The sequence below is a fragment of the Chenopodium album genome, chromosome 4 (genome assembly GCF_948465745.1).
Source record: "Chenopodium album chromosome 4, dcCheAlbu1.1, whole genome shotgun sequence".
Lineage (NCBI taxonomy): Eukaryota > Viridiplantae > Streptophyta > Magnoliopsida > Caryophyllales > Amaranthaceae > Chenopodium > Chenopodium album.
Window position 1 is genome coordinate 43,860,411 of NC_137837.1, and position 13,418 is coordinate 43,873,828.

The following is a 13,418-nucleotide window of genomic DNA, read 5'->3' on the forward strand; positions in this document are numbered from 1 at the left end:
CTTAACACTCAATCTCTTAAGGTAAGCCACTCTTTGCTGATGGATCCAACCCACTCATGGTTAAATAAATCGTCGCATCTAATGCTCTCTCAACAATTTATTCACTTTTCCACGACATGTTAGGACTCCATCACTAATATTGTTGAGTACAACCAAAACCAACCTGCATATTCGCTATGCCTTACGTTCCTTGGAGAAGTAGTGATGCCTCGCTTTGGCGTAGCCCACCACTACCCTCGTTCGGTTGGTAAGTGTTGTTTTGGAATGGTAAGTTTATTCAATATTTAGGGACCTAGGGGTTTCTATGTTGTTTGATTTAAGTGAACTTTATTAATCATCACAACATTCGAAATCCTAAACATGCATCTAACATATAATTCATATACATGAACATATATATATATCGAAAAACGTAAATAGAGATGCATTTGGCAACTAGCATGACCCTTTGATATCTTCAAATCTTCAAAAGATCTTCATTTGCAACTTCATTGCTTCATCTTCCAAGACTTGACCAAAATAAATGCAACTACTAGTATCTACGATTAGGACTAATCTAAACATTAAGGTACAAAAATACTCAACGGTACGTAGACCGTATTTAGATTTACAAAAATACATCACGAATCGCAGTCCATATTTTCTATCCTAACCGGGCCCCACTAGTTGCCATTTCATAAAACCTGTGAGAGAATATACATTCCATTCATCCATTCACTATTTGTAAATAGCCCATGCATTTTACAACGATAAACAAGTAACAATGCATAAAACAAACGCCCGCACTAGTAACTAATCTAGGTGGTTAATCCGATTAACACGCCTCATTAAAACTAGTCAAAGTTGTTTTAACCGATTATGTAAATAAGCGCAATTAATAATTAAAGCTCCCACTAAATTCTTCATCAAACTCAATTAATCCAATTAATTAAGACGGTAAAACCCAATTATTTGCCAAAATTTTTTTATGCAAATGCCGCTCATAAAAATCCAGGCCTAGCCTCCAACAATTTATTAAAATAATTAAAACCAAATTAGATTAATAAAATAATTAAAACGGCAAAATAAGCAAAACTTTACGTAATCCAAAATATCCAAGTGCCTAGCACTAAGATTTGGTGTGCTCACAACTCGCACGATCTCATTGCACCACATTGCTTCACAAGCAATGTCTACGCATATTCCCCTTAATGATGTACCAAGATATGCAAAAAAAACAATCCTCAAGTAAGCTCAAATGCAATCACCCTAGGCGGCTTACCTACGGCAAGCCACAAGGCTGCCATGGTGCGCCAAGGGTTGCACGAGCAACATCCACCACGCTCATGTGCACCATTTTGCGGCGCCTTGTAGCCTCGGAAGCCCCATGTGGGTTGCGTTAGCAACCCGGCTGGCCCAGAGCATGCTTGGGGCTCTTAGGCCTCGATTTGGTGCTCATGCTTCGGAAAAAATTCCGACTTCGTGTGAAATATTTAATCAATTGCTAAATTAATTTTAGTACAATTAATTTTGAGGAAAAATGAAAATTATAACAAGTCCAACTTAAATAAATTTATCCAAGTGCATAGAACAAAAATTATTCCAAGAACCATTCTTTAATAAAATTGGTTTAACTTGGTGCAAAAAAAAATAAGAAGGAAATTACTCACTATCAATTTTATTAATTTAAATTAATCTTGAATTTTTGACAGAATAAAAGGGAGTTGGAAAAATGAACATAAGTTCAATTAAGAATCCAACTTTAATACTTGTGAATCCTTGAAAAAACAAAATTTTATCTTCCAATATGAAGACAAACAAATTTCTATCACAAGTTTCAAACTTTATGATTCCAATCAACTAAAAAATGATTAAATCAACAAAGTTTAACAAAAATTCATGGAATTTAGTAACTCAAAGTTTCAATCACTTAACATAATTAAAGATTGAATCTTTAGTACTTAGAAGCCTCAAAGAACAACAATTTCACACTCAATGCAATTAATTTGCATTTATGTAAAAATTAAAATCAAGCTTTCAACCATAAATTACAACCAAGTAATTATGCCTAAAGTGGTTAAAATTGCATATAAAATATGTATTGAACCAATTACATAACCACCATAAATATGAAATTAATTTTCAAGGTTAGAAAGACTTAAAATTTTTCGTAAAAACGAAAAACCCCTCGAAAAATGCATTTATGGTCGTTTTTTGGCAAAGAACCGAGTCCTAAAAGGGTAAAACCATTTCCAGAACGCCTTTTCCACCCAAAATTTACTATTTTTGTGTCGAAATCTGGGTTTGGGAACTGAAGTCAGCTATGATTCGAGGTTAAAATGGATAAAACGATTTACTTATCTAAATAGCAACTTATAACCAGAAAAATTAAGCCATAAAAATACCTTGAAAAATATTATGATTTTAAAAATAAACGAGCGAGGCTCCGATACCGCTGTTGAGGTTTGGTAAGTCCAACTCATCGCGCAAAAAAACCCAAAAACAAGAAAGCACTCGCAATAAATAAAACCATAAACATAGTTAGATTAATCACAAGATTAAGATAAAACCATTACCTTTGGAGCGTACTTCGCCCGACCGGAAGGGGCTCTTACTTCGAAAGCAAGCCTCAAAATTACGATGGCCTCCAAGGATAGTCCACCCACAACACGACCACCGAAAACGGTCCAATGCCTTAGGGTTAGCAAGGCCCCACCAAAACCCGAGTAATTAATAAGTTTAAAGGTTTTCACTGTGGTGATGCCTTTTTTAACTCTTACTTAAGTGCTTTTCCCAATACCCCAACTTGGGTATTTATAGGGAAATGCATGAGTGTGAAAAGCTCTCCCATCAATATGGGAGTATTCGATTTTCCCATTTATTTTTAATCTAAAATAAAATTAATAATCAACTAGTAATAAATCAACAAGTGGCAAGCATATAAGGAAGAGTAGGTGATGACCACTTGGAGGAGGAGGACCAAACTTGCCCCCCACTCATGCCCCTATAACCAGCCACCTCCCTTTCTTTCCCTCATTTGAGTTGCGCCACATGACAGCTCACTTGGGCACCCATGGTTGCCTTGTGGGATGCCATGCGGTGGTTGTGAGGCTTCGGCCCAACTCACTTGCGCCCAAAAGCGTGGGCTGCTAGCTGCCACGGCCAAGCAAGCCACGCACCAAGTGTGCGGGCTGCTAGCTCCCACATGCTAGCATTGCCACGCACACTTGGTGCGGGTTGCTAGCTTTTTGCCGCGCCCTTACTAGCACTCGGTTTTACCGATACTAGGGGTATTTCGGTCATTGTTGATTTATTATTATTTTCCACGTCTAGTCTTTTACTATTTTCTAATCGACTTTCTACGCTCTAATCTCGAATTTTCGACGTCTAAATATTAATTACTCGGTCGACTTATTAATTAATTCCTAATTAATTTGTCGTTTGGGTTCGTTAGTTGCTTGGGTGTGAACCGAAGGGTTCAGTCCAGATTACGCTGTAATATTAATTATGCCGCATTAATATTACTGATTGGAAGCGGCCTCCACCCAGGCTCCGATCACTTGACCTTACTGAATATATTAGCTTTCTAATAATTCTTAACCCACTAACGGAATAGTTCACTTGTTCGAAGGACACCATTCCTTTCAGGATCCCTTAATGGCCTTTTGAGGCATGAACCATACATCGAATTGGGCTAGGTTATTTATCCATCTTGATATTCACCCATTAAGTGTAGATTTCTCAAATAGATACTTAAGTTGATCCATTCAAGATACTACAAAGACTGTATGAACGAGTATGTAATGTCTTAACTTGGTTGTTGCCTACACCAATGCGAGGCACAATTTCTCAAGTGGTGTATAGCGTATTTTATACTCGAGCATATTCTTAGTTAGGTAGTAGATGGCATTTTCCATTCCTTTTACTTCTTGTGCGAGCATAGCCCCCATTGTCTCCTTAGTGATTGTTAAGTACAACATAAGAGGGATTCCTGGGAGCGCTGGTGCTAATACAGGAGGGTTAGCGAGATAGGCTTTGATCTTCTCAAAGGCTTTTTGACACTCATCGTCCCATTTTACCGGCAAATTCTTTTTTTACTTCTTGAATATTAGTTCACATATTGTTGTCAACTTTGATATGAACCTACTTATGCATTGCAACCGGCCAATGAATCCCCGAATATGCTTCTCGGTTTTAGGCGGTGGAATTGACATGATTGCTTTGGCCTTGGTTGGGTCTATCTCTATTCCTCTAGAACTAATGACTTATCCCAAGTGTTTTCCTAAGGTAACCGCAAAAGCACACTTGGATGGGTTCAACCTCATCTTATATTTTCTTAATATTTCAAGGAATTTTTATAGGACTACCAAATGCCCGGGTCGATCCTTTGATTTCACAATCATGTCATCTACATAGAATTTGAATTCCTCGTTCATCATGTCATAGACTTTGGTAAGTGGCACCAGTGTTTTTCAATCCAAATGGTATCACCGTGTAGCAGTAAGTGCCCCAAGGTGTTGTGAAAGTTGTCTTCTCCATGTCTTATTTTGCTATGAGGATCTGATTGTACCCTGCTTGAGAGAAGTGCGTGATTCGCTCTATTATCTACTAAAATATTGATGTGTGGTAAAGGGAAGTCATCCTTTGGACTTGCCTTATTTAGATCTCGATAGTCGACACACATTCGTACCCGTCCATCGTTCTTCGGAATTGGGACTACGTTCGCAACCCATTCGGGGTATTTGGATACCCTGATAAAACATGTTGTTATTTGTTTTTGTACTTCTTCTTTTATCTTAAGAGCTACGTCGGGTTTCATAAATGAATTCTTTCAATAGATTAATAAAATCGGTTCTTTCATCTCTATTAAGTGTAAGTCCAATTTTAAATTCTCATTTAATGGTTGGATCTTTTGAGATGTCAACCGTTTCAGTATCCTCAATTATCGGTGTTTAATTTAAAAGTGTTTCAATTTCTTTAAATATTTCTTTGTCTCTTTCATTGTTTGTTAAGCAATGCTCATCATCTTGAGTTAGATAATGGCACGAGGAGTAAGCAGAAGAGGACATATTATTGAATTTTGAAATCATTACATCAAATAAAGATACGTCCGTTGAGACTTGATTATTGACTAACCTAGGGGAAGACACTAAAGAAAAAGAGTAGGGAGATGGTGCTACAACTAAGGACTTAGAAGAGTCGATAGGGGAAGACTCTAACTTAGACTCCAAGTCAGACGATTTATGAAACATTGACCCTTGTCAGGTTATTATAGAGATCTTTCTTCCGCTTGGAGTGGTCTACTACTACAAAACTTGGAAAAAAGACCCCAAATGATAGACCCGTTATTTAACTAACGGGTCTATTTGATGTAAAAGACCCAATTTTAATTATAACGGGTCTCTTATGTATATTAGAAAAAAAAAAGTAAAAAATAAGAGACCCGTTACCAAACCTAACGGGTCTCTTCATTATATTAGGTCCCACATTGCTGATAAGAGAAGAAAATCTCTTCATTGCTAATAGATCCACCTTCATTTGACGGGTCTCTTACATGGTACTTCCACTTTTTTTATAAAAAAATTATCATTAAATCCCTTCAAAGTTCAAACTCTTTCTCCTCTTTCTCTCCTCAAAACCTCAGCCCAACCCTAATGAATTGAAGCCGCCGACAATTCAATCTTCTTCCTTTCTCCATTTCAAAACACATCATTCAGCAAGGGATTCAACATCTCTACAAAAATCATTAATCGCTTTTAATTTATGAGAATGTCATGGTCCGCCTCGTTGGTTTTCGGATCTGACGGTGGAGGTTGTCATGGTCCACCTTGTTGGATTTCGCCGTTGGAGACTGGGAAGAGAATTCTCCTCAAACTTATGAGTTGAAAATGTTGACAAGTATTGCAATTTTTTTTTTATGTTTTTAGGAATTATATTTGTTGTAGTATAGTTTTGTGAAGTCGTAATTTCTTTCAATAATTGTGGTGTTTTTTTTTTTATCTGCATATATAGCCACCGATTTGAGATTATTTTCTTTGATTAATATTTTTCTGGCTTTCAATTGCTGTTTGTAAATAATTTTCTAGCTTTGAGTTGCTTTTGTTAATAAATTTCTGACTTTGAATTGTTGTTTGTTGTTAATTTTCTATCTTTGAATTGCTATTGTTAGGTCTAATTGTTTTACAATTCATTGAACTTTCTTAATTTTCCACACAGCATCTTTTTAGAGTTTTGTTATTCGAATTGAGTTCTTGTTATAATGGTCGATCATTATTATTTAATTAGGTAATTAAATTTCTGTTAGGTATTTTAGGGTTATTTATTTATTTATTTATTTATGCTACGCTCTATAATTGACCATTTATTATGTATATTGGATAATTACTTATGTTAGCAATTATCTAAGATTGATGAATATAATCTATTATGGCTGAATTTTCTTGATTTAAGGTTTTTATATTGCAAGCATTGCTGGTTTGCATAAGTTGCTTTGATTGGGTTAATTAGGTAATTAGATGCATATTAATTTGTCTTCTTTTTTTTTGTCAGGTTTGCTTGATTTCATCCCCCATATTCCCAATTGATGAGTGGCATTTATGCCACTCTTTTATCCTTTTTCTCTAAGGATTCTCCCCTCGTTTGCACTTGTTTGGCCCTCTTTCTAAGCATTTTTACTTAGCTTTGCTTTCTCTTTTCTTTCTCCTTTATCCTCCCTTTTCTTAGTCTTCCCGCTTTGCTCTTATTGTGCTTTTCATGCTTATGCTTTGTAGGAACCATCGAGATTTTCAAGAGGAGGAAGCTAAGCTCAAAGGAAGCTAGAGGAAGCATGATTCAGAAGAGGTTCGGCCGAACCTCCTGATGGTGTGGCCGAACCAAGGTGTGGCCGAACCTGCTCAGTGGTTCGGCCGAACTTCAAGGCAGGGGCAAGATGAAAATCGGCAGTTTTGCAGGAGTGGCCGAACCGCAGGAGTTCGACCAGACCAGGATCAGGGAGGTTCGACCGAACCTACCCATGGTTCGGCCGAACCTACCCTGTAGTCCGGCCGAACCTACCCTGTAGTCCGGCCGAACCTTCCCATTTGTTCGGTCGGACCTCTCCTTTTGTCAGCTGACTCTGTACGGACTATATAAGTCCCTTTTTTTAGAACGTTTTGGGGGGATGAACTTAGTTTTAATTTTCTACATTTTTAGCTTAATCTAGAGAGAGAAACTTCATTAGTAGAGAGAGAAAGTGTGGATTTCTATTGATGAACTTGGATATTGAAGAAGGAGCTTGATTGAACCTTTGTAAATCTTCATCTTCAATGAATGAGCAATCCCTTACTCTCTCTCTTTACTTTTGTATCTAGTTTTGTTTGCTTATTTTGATTTTCCTTCTTTGCTTATTGATCATGTTGATGCTTATTGATTTGATGATTGAAATTGTCTTCAATATCATTTGTGAGTAGTCACCTAGCCAAGGGTGTGGGGATGGTGTAGTTGTTAATTGATTCATGCTTATGACGTTGGGGGTTATGTTAATGGTGATTAAAGTCTTTGTATGCTTGATATTCTTTGGTCTTTCTTGCAAGTGCACATTGTTAGTTGATCAAAGATGAGTCTTTACTAACAAGTAATGGAAGTTGACTTAGTTGAGATTCATTACTATCGATAATTCTTTGTTTGCACCTTCTAATATATGGTTCTAATGTGGAAGCATAGAGGCTATGTTAGGAGAAATCGATTAACCCCGGAAGGCGGTCAGATCGAGCTTTATTTCGATATTCTTGCATGCTTAGTTTACCATTGCTTTGCTTCTGTGTTATTGCATGATCAAGTGACATCTACATCTACCCACTTCCCTTGGTGTTTAGTTATATTGGTCTTTAATCATTCTTAATCCTTAGTTTAATCTCTTAGTTATTCATACTTCTTGTCCCGAGATAGCTTAAAGTCTTAAGTAGTGAATGCGGTGTTTATGCATGTCTTCCTGTGGTTCGACCCCTCTATTTACCCTATACACGTATTAGGTTGGTAGAGAGTTATAAATTAATTTGACTTAGGTGTAGTCGCTCAACGACACGATTATTCCCTTGTCAAATTGGCGCCGTTGCCGGGGATGACGGTTTCCATTGCTATTTCATTGCTTGTTTAAGACTATCTCACCTTTATTTGTTAGTGTTCGCTACTTTTGTTACTTGTCAGTGCTTACGTTCTTCTTAGCTTTGTTGTATGAACAGAGGACAAACCCGCTCAAGATCTTTAATTCCCATCGATCCAGAGCTAGAGAGGTCTTTGTCCCTACTTCGAAGAGAAGCAAGAGCAAGGAGTAGAAATTCCCGCACTCCAACGAGAGGAGTAAGAGAATTAGAAGATACTCCACCCTCTTCACCCTCAAGTGAAGAATTAGATAGCCCTAAATCATCTTCGAATTCAGAAATCAACCCTTTCTCAGCCTATAAGTTTGAAAGTAAAGAAGGTTCTAAAATGGGAGAGAATACGCCTTTGAGTCGTCTTGGGGCCCCCGAAGCTTTTAGAGCGCAAAGTGGGATCCTAACTCCTACTACTCAAGCCAACAATTTCGAGATCAAGCCTAATTTGATTGCCTTGATTGAGAGGAAACAATTCTCGGGTGGAAAGTTTGAGAGTCCTCATGAGCACCTAAAAGAGTTTGAGAAATATTGTGACACAATAAAGGCCAATGGAGTGACTCAAGAATATATTCGCCTCAAAATGTTTCCATTTTCGCTAATTGGGAGAGGTCTAGAATGGCTAGAGAAGGAGGTGCCCCCTAATTCTCTCACGACATGGGACCAAGTGACTACGGCTTTCTTGAGGAGGTTTTATAACCATAGGAAGACCGCCGAGGCTCGGTCTTTGATTCAAGGTTTTCGCCAAAAGAGTGGTGAGTCTCTAAGTGCGGCATGGGAACGATACAAAGAGCTTCAACGTCAATGCCCACACCATGGGATACCCAAGTATCAACTCATTCACACTTTCTATGGAGGTCTCACACCTCAAGGAAGAACAAGCCTAGACGCCGCGGCCGGTGGTCCAATTATGAACAAAGGAGAGCATGAAGTGGAGTGTATTATAGAGGAAGCCGCAAAGCACTATGATGATTGGTACGAAGGAGAAAGGGATGCTACTTCTAGCAAGGGCGTTTATGCATTGGAGCAAGCCAACGCAATCAACAACCTTTCTACCCAAATCTCCAAAATGACCAAGCAAATGGATGAATTGATGAAAGAAAGGCCCAACCCTCATGGTAATATCTCCCCTTCAACCAAGGGAGGCAATGGTATGGATACTTCCTCCCCCTCTTCTTACAATACAATGCCCCAAGGGTGCATGTTTTGTTCTAATTGTGAAACCTATGATCATGATACCTCTCAATGTGTCTATGCTTGTGAAGTTCAACCCCCTTCCCATGAACATGATAGTAATATGGAAAATGTCAATGCTATGAATTTTGCTCCTAGAATGGGAAATGTAGGAAACTTGAGGCCAAACTCCAATCAAATGGGGAATTGGAATCAAGGTGGAAACCGTGGTTGGAACCAAAATGGTGGTGGTTATGATAACCAATACCATGGTGGGGGAGGCCCTTCCAATTTCAATGGAAGGGGCTACTCTAACCAAAGAGGATATGGTAATCAAAACCAACAACTTAATTCCCGATACCATGACCATCAAAATCAAAATTTTGGTGACCACGGTAACATGGGAAATAATCAACAAGGCAATGTTCCTAACCAAGGCACGGGAGGCAATAGGGGCCAATTTGTTCCTAACTATGCCCAAACTAATAGGCCCCCGGGTTTCCATCAACCCCAACTTCCTCCACCTCAACAACCTCTTCAAATTGAAGCCCCTCCAATAGATCCCGTGATGGCTAAATTAGATGCTCTTTTAAAAATGCGTGAGGAGGATCAAAAGAAACATGAAGAGGCTCAAAAACGAACCAATCCTCATATGAAAATGCTTGAGACTCAAATTGCTCAACTTGCATCTAATTCATCCCCTTCTTCTTCTTCTCCTTCTTCTTCTCACATCCCAAGTCAAGGAGTCAACCCAAAACCTTTGTATGCCATGACAACAAGGAGTGGGAAATTAGTAGGGAGTGACCCTTTAATTGAGGAAGAACCCCAAGAAGAGGCGGAGTTAGAGAATGAGGGTGAAAAACCCAATGAGCCATTGAGTGTTGAAAAAGAAAAACATGTTGAGGTGCTCAAGGAAAAAGAAGCCACCCCCTTGCCCCTAAATCGCCAACCTAGAGAGGAGAAGCTACCCTTTCCACAACGATTTGGAAGAGCTAAACTTGATGCCCAATTTGGGAAGTTTTTGGAAGTCATTAAGAATTTGCATATCTCCGTCCCTTTTGTTGATGCTATGAAGCAAATGCCCCACTATTCCAAATTTTTGAAAGATCTTTTGAGTGGAAGAAGGGAGTGTGAGACGGTGAGTTTAACCGCCAATTGTAGTGCAATTCTTTCCAACAAACTACCTACCAAATTGAAAGATCCGGGTAACTTTTCCATCCCTTGCTCTATCAATGGCATTGAATTTGATAAAGCCTTGTGTGATTTAGGAGCAAGTGTGAGTCTCATGCCCTATTCCGTCTACCAAAAGCTTAGTGTAGGAACCCTCTCTCCCACTAACATTACTCTCCAACTAGCGGACCGTTCCGTTAAGTTCCCCATGGGAAAAGTTGAGGACATTCCCCTTAGGGTAGGAAAGTTCACATTCCCCGTGGATTTCTATGTGCTAGAAATGGATGAGGATGAGAGGATTCCTATAATTTTGGGTAGGCCATTTCTAGCCACTTCTAGAGCTATCATCGATGTGAAGGAGGGGAAGATATCCTTGAAAATTGACAATGATTATATTGAGTTTGATTTGAACAATGTCATGCAACAACCCTCCTCAAGTGGTGAATGCTTTAGGGTAGATATTCTTGATACGGTTCTTGATGAATTTTCTCGCTCCCACTTGCATGCCACTAATGATCCCCTTGAAAGTGTGTTGTTGAATGAATCAAAGATAGGTACTCACAAAGAAGACATACAATTCTATGAGGATTTGCTTGAGGAAAGCAAGGAGTGCAAAGGCGCGAGCATGGAAGAAGAGGCTCCTTACATTCACGACCTCTTTCAAGTTGAAGAAAGAGAAGAGAGTCCCAATGGTAAGGGAGCACCAAAGGTAGACTTGAAACCTCTACCTTTGGGCTTGAGGTATGCATTTCTTGGTCCCAACGAGTCTTTCCCCGTGATTGTAAATTCTAATCTAACGGAGGAGCAAACCTCCCTCTTGATCAATGTTTTGAGAAATCACAAAAAAGCTTTGGGTTATACTATTGATGATATCAAGGGTATAAGTCCATCTTTATGTATGCACAAAATTGATCTAGAGGGAGACGCCAAACCCGTCAGGCAAAGGCAAAGAAAGCTTAACCCTTCCATGCAAGAGGTTGTACGGAAAGAAGTGGCTAAGCTTCTTGATGCGGGAATTATTTACCCAATTGCTCATAGTGATTGGGTATCTCCCGTGCAAGTTGTGCCTAGGAAAGGGGGCATGACGGTAGTGAAAAATGATCATGATCAACTAGTACCCACTAGACTTGTTACCGGTTGGCGCATGTGTATTGACTATCGCCAACTTAACACAAGTACATGCAAAGATCATTTTCCACTACCGTTCATTGATCAAATGTTGGAAAGGCTTACAAAGCATTCCTTCTATTGTTTCCTTGATGGTTACTCGGGATTTTTCCAAATCCCAATTGACCCTAAGGATCAAGAGAAGACAACTTTCACATGCCCATACGGTACTTATGCGTATCGTAGGATGCCTTTCGGGCTTTGTAATGCCCCCGCAACATTCCAACGTTGCATGATGTCCATTTTTAGTGATATGATTGAGGATGAGATAGAAGTCTTCATGGATGAATTCTCCGTTGGAGGAGCCACCTATGAAGATTGTCTATCTAATTTATCTCGTTGCTTAGAAAGGTGTGAGAGGGCTAACCTCGTGTTGAATTGGGAAAAGTGCCACTTTATGGTCGAAAGTGGGATTGTTCTTGGGCACAAAATTTCCCATGCCGGCATTGAGGTTGTTAGAGCCAAGGTTGAGGTAATCGAAAAACTTCCTCCCCCCACCAATGTGAGGGAAGTGAGGTCTTTTCTTGGCCATGCCGGGTTCTATCGGCGCTTTATTAAAGATTTTTCAATGATCGCTAAGCCTCTCACATCCCTATTGCAACAAGATAAGGAGTTTGTGTTTGATGATGCTTGTCATAAGTCCTTTTGTAGGTTGAAAGAAGCCCTTTGCACCGCTCCTATTGTCCAAGGCCCGGATTGGTCTCTTTCATTCGAGCTCATGTGCGATGCAAGCGACGAGGCCATTGGATCGGTTCTTGGACAACGAAAGAATGGGAAACTTCATGTCATACATTACTTGTCTAAAACTCTCAATGATGCCCAACGAAACTATACAACTACCGAGAAGGAATTCCTAGCGGTTATCCATTCATTCGAGAAGTTTAGAACCTACCTCATTGGTTCTAAGACAATTGTGTATACCGACCACTCGGCTCTCAAATATTTGATAGGGAAGAAGGAAGCTAAACCAAGGTTGTTGAGATGGGTTTTAGTCCTCCAAGACTTCGATTATGAGATGAGAGACAAGAAGGGAGCCGAGAATGTGGTGGCGGATCACCTCTCAAGGTTGGGCGGTGCAAGGTTTGAAGATGACGGCTTGCCAATAGAGGACGCTCTAAGAGATGATGTGCTTTATGTCCTTGAAGTGAAATCGGAGCCTTGGTATGCGGATATTGTGAATTACTTAGCTTGTAGTGCCATACCACCAGATTTCACTTCACAACAACGTCGAAAACTCAAGCACGAGGCCAAGAGATACATTTGGGATGATCCCATTTTATTGAAAAGAGGGGTCGATGGTTTGTTGAGGAGATGCGTCCCCAACGACGAGGTTCAAAGTGTTCTCCATATGTGCCACTCTTCTCCTTGTGGTGGGCATATGAGTGCTCAAAAGACCGCCTCAAAGGTCCTTCAATCTATGCTCTTTTGGCCTTCTCTATTTAAGGATGCGTGGATATTTGTCAAAACTTGTGATATATGTCAACGGATGGGGAATATTTCTAGAAGGGATGAAATGCCGCAAAATCCCATCCTTGAGCTTGAAGTTTTTGATGTGTGGGCTATAGACTTTATGGGCCCTTTCATTTCTTCACATGGGAACAAGTATATTTTGGTCGCCGTTGACTATGTGTCTAAGTGGGCGGAGGCCGTGGCTTCTCCAACGAATGACTCTAAGGTGGTGGTCAACCTTTTCAAAAAGGTGATCTTCCCGAGATTTGGTGTCCCAAGAGCAATAATTAGTGATGGGGGATCGCATTTCAAGCACCACACCTTCGTTCGACTACTTGATAAATATGGGGT

At 39.6% G+C, this 13,418-nt stretch overlaps 1 non-coding gene across 1 annotated transcript; it reads right to left on the reverse strand.

The window, feature by feature from the left end:
• Nucleotides 1-8,824: 8,824 nt before the first annotated feature.
• Nucleotides 8,825-8,930, reverse strand: LOC145629708 (small nucleolar RNA R71). Its single transcript, XR_014111863.1, has one exon. It is a non-coding gene; the product is annotated as a small nucleolar RNA R71 (small nucleolar RNA).
• Nucleotides 8,931-13,418: the final 4,488 nt, after the last annotated feature.